This window comes from Myotis lucifugus, unplaced genomic scaffold, assembly GCF_000147115.1.
Source record: "Myotis lucifugus unplaced genomic scaffold, Myoluc2.0 scaffold_97, whole genome shotgun sequence".
NCBI classification, from domain to species: Eukaryota; Metazoa; Chordata; class Mammalia; order Chiroptera; family Vespertilionidae; genus Myotis; species Myotis lucifugus.
Window position 1 is genome coordinate 4,121,182 of NW_005871145.1, and position 10,328 is coordinate 4,131,509.

Below are 10,328 nucleotides of genomic sequence, written 5' to 3' on the forward strand. Positions count from 1 at the left end.
GGAGAGAATGGGGGGGAAGGGAGGGTTGCTGTCACTACGGACAATGACCTACAGAACTGACAACCCTTCGGCCTGCATCACCACGTAATCAAAGTCGTCTTCATTATCTACCGCAATTACATCATCTACAATATTCTACCACAGCCACCATTTATTGAGCGCATTTTATATGCCAAACAACGTGATAATTTCCTTATGTATACTGTCTCATGTACTACTCTTATCCCAGGCCAGTTGCATTCATTCAGCACAGCACAGTGAAAGAGTTGTTATTCTCGTTTTACAGACAAGTAAATTTTGAGGCTGCCGTAGGTTGAGTGACTTGCTCAATATCATAAGAGGACTCCAGCCAGATTATTGTGATTCCTCATCTTCTGCTTTTATCCAGAAAGCTATACTTCCATCTGTGCTGAGCAACTTGACATTTGCAAGTGGCCTAGTCTGAGGAGGGGAGGGGGTGCCCTGATGGGCAGCAGTAGAGGGCTGGGGAGTAGAGACTGGGAATGTGGAGGGTGTGGGTTGAGATAGGAATTATGCCATCAGATGAACTTACTTTCTTCTAGTTCTATGTTTAGTAGACCCAATGGTACCATTGTGCACAAACACTACTGGACTTTCCTGTGGGATTTAGAGATGTGAAGGACACTGTTGCCCCTCCTGACCGGGGGGCCAGATGGAGCCCTCTTATTCTTTTGGAGGCTAGCACTGGGCTTGCTGATTAACTGACAATGGCAAGGGAAGCATACGAACACCTGCAATGCCGTGTTGACGGTAGGCTGAAATGGTCTGGCCATGTTGGAACTCTGGGGTTATCAAGTGGCGAACAGTCTGTTTTCATTTTGGCGCTGTTGTGCCCATGCTTGGAACCCCTCCTGATCCTGGGAATGAGTAATGAAGAAATTTAGAAATTCACTGCCATTGATTGGCACCACTCTACACAACAGAGTGTCATTTTAATCCTAGGCTCCCTTTCATTTCCAGAGTTTTGCACAAGCTGTTCCCTCAAGCCTGGGTCACACTCCCCACCCCACCTCCTTTCTAATTCCAGTTGGCCCGATGTCACTGCTCGGTATAAATGTCACCCTCTTGCTGTCTGGTCCCAGCCTGCATAGTGCCCCCATCTGGTTCTCTGCTTCTTATTACTGGTCTTAGTACATAGTTCTAGAATTTCTTACTTGTGTTACTTGTATGTCTGTCCATTAGACTAGAAACTCCTAGAGGACAGGGACCATGCCTTATTTACAGTTTTATTTCCAGGGTCTAGCTCAGTGCTTGGCACTTAATGGAGTAAAGGTTGAACAGGGATAGAGTTTCGGGTTGGCGGAACCTAACGGTTTATCCTAGTCCTGATCCTGTTCTTATTTTTGAGTCCCCTCTCCAAATGCTTACTGAACAAATAGCTGCCACCTCTTGTCACTTTTGAGGCTTTCTATTCCCCCTCTCCTATCCCTTTTCTTTCCACAAGGTTGATGGTCTTCTAGGAATGGAACAGAGAGTTTAAGAAGATGGTTATTCCCTATCGCTTCAAAGATGGGTACTCATCCTTTTCTCTTCTGCACTCCCAAGATGCTTTCTCTGTAGACTGTTATCTCCATGAGGGCAGGGACTGTGGTTATCTTGCTCATCAGTGTGTTCCCAGCACCTAGTTCGGTACCTGACATGTAGTAGGTTCGCAATAAATGATGAATACCATTTATCCCTATCTTATTAGGCTATTATGGGAGGCAGTGTTGTATAGTGGTTAGGCCCAAGGTCTTGCACATTTGGAATGGCTGTGTTCAAATTCTGGTTCTACTTTGACTCTGCGTGACTTTGGTAAGATAGTTAATTTCTCTCTTCCCCTCTTTCTTAACCTATACAATAAGGATGATAATAGTAGCTAAGATATAGTTTGCATTAAGGTGTCAGCTATTCTTATTCTGCACAGCAGAATTTGCTTTTGTCTTCCTTGCAACACCTCACCCTTGGTCTTACACATAATGTGTGCTCTAGTAGTTGCTGAGTGAATGAAAGATTTTACTCATTTCTAAGCAACACTCAAAATTATATTAATAATGAAAAATAAACAGAAGTAATCACCATCAATCCCCCCAAATAAATTATTTTTATCTTTATATTGCCTCCTAGACTTTGTCCACAAATACCTTTTTATAGCTTTATTCAAAGCACAGGTGCAGTATTGCATGCATTTTGAAATATATTTTTTATTGATTTCAGAGAGTAAGGGAGAGGGAGAGAGAGAGAGAAACATCAATGATGAGAGAGAATCATTGATTGGCTGCTTCCTGCACACCCCACACTGGGGATTGAGCCCGCACCCAGGCAGTTTTAAACAAAATATTGAGCATGTTCTATTTTGCTGAGTCATTGTCTTGAATAACGATATAATTCATCAACTTGATAAAGATGAATTATTTTATTGAATGATTACCTATTGCCTGGGTACATTAGCAGCGTAACTTTCAAGAAGCAGGAATTAAGTCTGGCACTGGATAGAATACAGGAGTGCAACGTCAACTTTTGGACTTTAAACTTTAAAAGAGACATGGAGAAATTGGAGAGACCAAAGGAACGTGTAAATTGCTAAGAATTGAGACTTGACTCCATAGCTATATACCTCGCTATTTACAAGCATCTCTGAAGAGCGGTTGCATGAGGATGCCAAACAGTCGCTCCTTGTTTCCACTAAGGGTAGAACAAAGAATCTAGTCTATGTTGGGAAAAGTAAGAGATTTAAGGAGGGACTTTGTGTAAAGTACTTTAGGAATGAGAGAACTTAGCAGGGTAGTGGGAAGTTTCTTTCCTTGCTGAAAATGTTGAAAACGACAGAGATCAGTTCTGTTTGTCTTTTTGTTACAGGCCTGCTTAGAAACTGGATTAGGCAACTTTTGCATTCTCTTGGCACTACGTTTTGGGTAAATATTTGATGATTGGTTGAAAGGTAACTAGGGGCGGGGGAATGTCCCTAGCAAGTCCAAGTTACCCGCGCCCTCTAGTGGTGGGACTGGGAAAAAGCGGCGGCTCAGTCCTAGGCTGCACCCTTCTTTCTCCCTTTAGTTAAGCTGTACACTCAGCAGAGTTGCGGCAGCGGCTTCTTATTTCCAAGACTTAAGGCGGAGAAACTTGAGAACATGGACCTAAAAGCCAGACTCCTTGGGTTCCATTTCCAGCTCTGTCTTTAACTAGCAAATTACGTACTTGAGCAGGTTACATAGCCTCTCCGTGCCTCAGTTTCCTCATTTGTAAAATGGGGATGATGATGATGATGATGATGATGATGATGATGATGATACAAGGGCAGCATGGCATTGGAGCAAGATAAATAGGCAAAAATCTCAGAATTGAGAATCCAGAAACAGATCCTCACATATGTGGTATTTTATTCATGACAAAAATGTCTGTGTAAAGGAGTGGGATAGCGGTGGTTTTTCCCATAATGGTATACCAGTCAGATATACCGATGTAAAAACTTTAAACTTGACCTCTATTTCAGAACATACAAACCAATTCCAGGTAAATGGAATTGATGTGAAAGGTAAACCAGCAAAGCTTTGAGAAGATTATACATAGAGGAAGACATCCTTATGACCTTGGAATAGACAAAAAAAATCTTAAATAAGACATGGAAAGGAAAAGATGGATACATTGAACTACATTAAAATTATAAACTTCTGTTTATCAAAAACATTATTTGAAAAGGCAAACCATGGAATGGAAGAAGAGAGTTGTCGCACATAATTCTTAAAGATCTCAAATCCAGAATATTTAAAGAACCTTTACAAGCAAAAAGATAAGGAAGACAGGCAACCCAATATGAGACTTGTTGAAGGCCAGAGACCTGAACAGACTCTATCTTCTCCCTCACCAAGAATATATAAGTGGCCAATGCATTTGTCAAACATCCAGGGAGGAGGCAGCTTTGGCTCGGGTTGCACGCTGATAACCTTGAGACATGGGCAAGTGAGTACTTTTCTGATCTTTGCCACTGCGGACTAAGAGTGTACAGGGTGTTCCTTCCAGACCAGGTGTGGCCACAGGACTGTGGGCCCAGTGGCTGGTGGGAGGGGTGGGGGTGGGTGCCTATGCCCAGATCCCTGGGGATGCTATCGCTTAGGAAAGCTGCATTCAGTTCTCCCCTGGGAGCAAGTTCCTAATAAAAGCAAAGGCATGAAAGCAAAACCTGGGGAGGCGTGTCACCTTTCTATACCATTTGACTTTTAAAAAATACACACTGTTCCTTTTGTGGTTGGTCAATTAACACATTTCTCCAAAAGATGTTAGGTTAACAAACTAACTTTTAAAAAAATTGCCGAAACCGGTTTGGCTCAGTGGATAGAGTGTCGGCCTGCGGACTGAAAGGTCCCGGGTTCGATACCGGTCAAGGGCATGTACCTGGGTTTCGGGCACATCCCCAGTAGGGAGTGTGCAGGAGGCAGCTGATCGATGTTTCTCTATCATCGATGTTTCTAACTCTCTATCTCTCTTCCTTCCTCTCTGTAAAAAATCAATAAAATATATTTTAAAAAAAAATCCCAAGGATGCCCTAGACCAGCGGTTCTTAACCTGTGGGTCGTGACCCCTTTGGGGGTCGAACGACCCTTTCATAGGGGTCGCCTAAGACCATCGGAAAACACATATATAATTACATATTGTTTACAGTAGCAAAATTACAGTTATGAAGTAGCAACGAAAATAATTTTATGGTTGGGGGTCACCACAACATGAGGAACTGTATTAAAGGGTCGAGGCATTAGGAAGGTTGAGAACCACTGCCCTAGCTGGTTTGGCTCAGTGGATAGAGCATCGGGCCCATGGACTGAAGGGTCCAGGGTTCGATTCCTGGTCAAGGAGTATGTACCTGCGGGAAACAACCAATGGATGTGTCTCTCTCACATTGATGTTCCTCTCTCTGTCTCTCCCCCTCTCTTCTACTCTCTCTAAAAATCAATGGAAAAATATCCTCCGGTGAGGATTAACAAAACAAGTTGCAGGCTCCATCCCCAATGTGGGGTGTGCAGGAGATAGAGAGAGCTGGGTAGAAAAACAAACAAACAAAATGCCAAGGACGATGGCATTGCTTAGTCATCATTCAAAGTTCAATGCTGAACCTCCATGGCAAGGGACTTCCTATCCAGGGCTCTGTTATTATTGTTACTGTTATTGTTAACTATTCTTGTAATCCTCCGAAGCAAAAGCAACAACAGAAGCTTTCTAGACCCTGTCCTGTTTCCCTGCCCATTGGCAAGGACACAGTAGAGAAGGGTGGTAAAGCCTTTCACACACCCTCAGGGCCTGTGCCTGTGTATTATAATCACTGCTGCTGGACAATGAGGAGAACAGCCAGAGTGAGCTCCTTCCCGCAGCTTCTCTTCTGGGAGGTGGGAAGATAAGGGTGTTTAACTGGGATAGGCCACAGGGGCAAAACCATTAGCTCTTAGGGTTGATGCATCCTTGGCCCCAGGGTTCCTGTGTCCTCAGCCTCTCCACGGATGTGGTAAGACTGCCAAAGCAGTTGTATGCTAAGAAAGATTGTGAAATGGTGGCCCGAGGCTGTCTAGTCTGTGTAGGTGCCGCACAGCCCACACAGTATTTTATAAATTTGAGCCATTGTTTAAAAATCAGGAGATAGCCCTGCTGAGGTGGCTCTGTGGTTAAGTGTGGACCTATGAACCAGGAAGTCATGGTTTGATTCTGGTCAGGGCATATGCCCAGGTTGTGGGCTCCATCCCCAGTAGGGGGTGTGCAGGAGGCAGCCAATCAATGATTCTCTCTCATCATTGATGTTTCTATCTCTCTCTCCCTCTCCCTTAATCTCTGAAATCAATAAGCATATATTTTTAAAAATCAGGAGATTTCACATAAAGGTTCAAATTTCCAGCTTCTCTTGCAAAATCAGAAGTTGTGGCAATATAAACCCATACTCCCAATGGCAGAAAATGATGGGAACTGAGTCGTGTCTTCCCTGTTTAGAACTGTCCAGTTCACCGAGGTCCCCCTTCAGCTCCCCTTCCTCATTATGTTACTGGTTGTCACCTGGGTGTTTCGTAAGGAGTTCACTCCTGTGATAAATAAAGTTTCATTTTCCCCATGATTGCAGCAGGAGGGAAGGAGCAGAGGTCCACTTAGCAGATAAGGGAATCTTTCCTAGGCTCCATCATCTCGCTCTACCCAGCAGGCTGGAAGGCTGCCCTGGGCAGGCCTCAGAGCTAAATCCATAGGCAAGGCAACAGAGGTGACAAAGTCCCACCATTCTTTGTGCTGTGAGCTTCCATCCAGTAATTACATTAGCTGTTTATGTACCAGTCAGTGTGCTATATGAGCATGCATGCAACATGCATGATCTCATCCAGTCATGGCACTGCCCCCTGGAGGAGGAACTGTGACCATCCTCACTCTATGTATTAGGTCACGGAGGCTCAGAGATGGGGTCATTTGCCTACTGTACTGTCCTGTTATCTCACTCACACAAAGACCCCCGCCAACAGATGGCAGAACTGGGATTCCAGCGCAGGTCTCACTGACTCCAAAGCCTAGAAGTTGAAAACTGGTGACCGGAGGGGCAAACTAGTTTGGCCAGCAGTGATTAGGGAAATTAGGAAGTTTTGGCTGGGCTTACCTGCCCTGTTTGCTATAGGCTCCAACAATACTGGTTTACTTGGACTCTTTCCTTGTGTATGTTACTTCCTGGCCTCTGAAAAAGGTGACAATTGTTATGTCCTCTTGCCTCCCCACAGAGTCCAACTTAGATGAGTTTGAGTGGTTCCAGGACAGAGCTGGAGGTCTGTACTTGTCTCTGCTGATCCCCCCCCCCCCCCAATTTTATGGGAGCTGAGAACAGAGATCAATGAAATATAGTTTGAGTTCTGGTTCAGCTTTATGACCCTGATGCTATTCTAGAGCCCAAGCCTTAGAGGATAGATTGGGTTGGTTCCAGGATCCACTGATCAATTGATGTCACTATTTTAAATCATTTCTTTCCCTTTGAGATTTAATCCAACGTGACCACACTTTAAATCAGGGCTCATTAGATAAAGCTCGTTTATGTCAGGTATGGGTTCTCAGTGTCTCACTTCCTTTTCTGGAAGACAACCCAGAGGGCATGGGACTACATGAGTGGGTATTAGGGCAGGAATTTTTGGATCAGGGGCTTGGTTGTTACCCAGAGTAACCAGAAAGTCTAGGAGGCAAGGGTGGGTGGAAGTCCAGAAGAGAAGCTCACTTTGATTGATACAAGGGGAAGGAGGAAAGCCATGGGCCAGGTGAGAGGCTGGGAGAGTCAGGGGGCACAGCGCAGGGTGGAAGGCAGAGAAGAATACTGGTTGAGGTTGGGAACCAGCAGGCCCCCAGGAGCTTGCTCTGACAGGAGCTGCTGGGTGATAGGTTCAAGTCAAGCGCTAGCTGGGCTACACCAGCCCATTGTTCTAGTCATGGGTTCTTAAGGCTCACAACAGGGCCATGGTGACCACAGAAGAGAAATGGCGCTAAGCCAGTGAAGGTGGTTTTGGCTGCAAGGATGGGGTCTTATATAACTGGCTGGTCCTTAGTAAGGGATTGGGGAGATGGAGAGTAAAAACCAGGGCAACTGGCCCATCATTGACCAAACCCTGGACTGTTCTGGGCTCATTGAGGAGGAGGTGGTGGTTTGACTTTTAGGGCTGATTGCTGCAGAGGCTGTGGGTCAGAGTTCTGTTGTCAATGTCCGTTTGACTATTCAGTCTCTCAGTGTGCAGAGAGGGAACCCGGCTCTGTGATTCGGGCACATTGCTAAATTCTGTAGGCCTTAGTTTTCTCATCCATAAAAAGGGGCTATTAATAGTACCTGTCTCAGATGTTAATATATAGCAAATGCTTACAATAGCACCTGGCATGTGGTGAGTAGCCAATAAATGTTAGCAATATTACTTAATATTTAGTAATATATATGTTTATAATGACACATTATACATTACAATAAAAATTTTAATTACAATAGTAATTATTATTTTTAAAAATGATGATGGCCCTGGCTGGTGTGGTTCAGTTGGTTCGGGGTCCTCCCACGCCCCCAAACAGCGGTGGCCAACCGGTGGTCCCCCGACCACTGGTGGTCCGTGAGGTCCGACCACGACCCTGCTCCAAAGGGTTGCAGGCTCGATCCCTGGTGGGGGGCATTCGGGAGGCAGATGATTGATGTTTCGCTCTCATGTTGACGTTGTTCTCTCTCTCTCTCCCTTTCCTTTTTTCTCTCTCTAAAAATCGATACTCTCTTTAAAAAAAAAAAAAAAGGATGATGACGATAATACTCAGCGGAAAAGGCACTGGCCTGGGAGGAGGAGGGTTCTGGGCTCCTCCCCATCACACTGTGACCTGGGGCAAGTCAGATCCGATCTCTCTGAGCCTCAGGCTTGTCTGTTGATTTGAGGCTGGACTCTGATCTTCAAACTCATTTCCAGCTCTCATGTTATAAATTCCCCCACGGTGCAGCCACACCAGTACCGCCTTCCCTCCCTCCCTCACACAGCCTTCCTCCATGAGCTCTCAGCACACCTGGACCAGGCGCCCCAGGGCAGCAGGCTTTTCGGTTCCCATTTCAGCGTTTCAGGTCCTCCACTTCCCCTTCACAGGAACCAAGGTTTGTGGTGGGGGCGGGGGCAGGGCTGGGGCTGGACCTGGTGAGGCAGCTTCCGCCCTGAGTGGCCCTGTGGGAAGCCTATCAGACAGGAGGGCCAGGAGAGCCGAGGACCACTTTGTCATAGGCGTGTTGAGCAAGTCATTTGGGACCTCAGTTTTCTCATCTAACAACTAAAGTTCATATGTTGCTTCCTTCAGCCGTGTTCTCTCTTCAGTCGGAACAACTTTCTTTTCTTTCACACGAGTAAAAAGGTCAGAAAGATGAACTGATTTAGCTAAGCCCACATAGCTCCTGATTTGAATCTTTTACCCAAGGCCTAGTCTCCTTTCATCTTTAGTCAACCTCCGCTGCAATCAAAAGTCAAACCACCACCTCCTCCGCAATGAGCCCAGAACAGTCAGGATTTGGTCAATGATGGGCCAGTTGCCCTGGTTTTTACTCTCCGTCCCCTCCCCCCCACACCTTACTAAGGACCAGCCAGTTATATAAGACTCCATCCTTGCAGCCAAAACCACCTTCACTGGCTTAGCGCCATTTCTCTTCTGTGGTCACCATGGCCCTGTTGTGAGCCTTAAGAACCCATGATTAGAACAACGGGATGGTGTAGCCCAGCTAGTGCTTGACTTGAACCTATCACCCAGCAGCTCCTGTCAGAGCAAGCTCCTGGGGGCCTGCCGGTTCCCAACCTCAACCAGTATTCTTTTCTGCCTTCCACCCTGCGCGGTGCCTCCTGACAGAAGATTGAAAGCCATAGTTTTATGATTGAGAAGCAGACTGCCCAGGTTCGAATCCTAATTATTAACTGTGTGACTTCAGACAAATTATTTACCCTCTCTGTGCCTTTGTTTTTCTCATCAGTGAGATGGGAGATGATAATTGTACCTCCATCCGGTTGTTATGAGGATTAAATGAATCAATATTTGTAAAGCACTTTCAACAGTGCCTGCTATCTAGTAAATTTATTTAGGTGTCTGCTAAATTAATGAAATAGTTCCCCTGCCGATCAAGGCATGATCTCGAGTATGTAGAAAGCCCTTTGGATTAGGACCAGGAGACCTGTGTTCCCCTTTGGGCTCACCGCTAATTTGCTCTGTGGCCTCAGAAGCCTCCTTTGAACTTTCTGTGCCTTAGCTTTCCTAGGCTGCGAGGTAAGGGACTTGGACATGTTCATCGATGAGCAGCATTGTTTTGAACAAAAATTAAGTCAGGAAAAAAGCAAAACCTCTGAGACCTCAGGGCAGTAGGTTACTATTTCCATTATTGAACCTGTTATGGAGCCTTGACAGGTGTTTACATGTGAGCCCTTTGAAGCAGATTTGGTTTTTATATTAATACTAGAGGAGAGGCCTGAACACAAAATTCGTGCAAGAGTAGTCCTTCCTTCCCCTGGCTGCCGGCACTGGCTTCCCTCTGGCACCCAGGACCCGGGCTTCCCTCGAAGCCCTGGCTTTGTCTGGAAGGTTGTCCGGAAGGATGTCCGGTCTACTTAGCATATTATGCTTTTATTATTATAGATGACCTATCGCAGTGCCTGGCACGTTGTAAGTACGAGTGTCGTTAAGGGCACCGTGGTTAAGTATCTATGCGGTGAAAGCAGAGACTTTCATCTGAATCCTTCGGTTGCCTCTCCCTTCCTGTGCTCCTCTCTGAGCCTCAGTACCCTCATATAGAAAGTGGGGATCAGTGAGTGCGCCCAGCTCACAGGGTGCATGTGTGT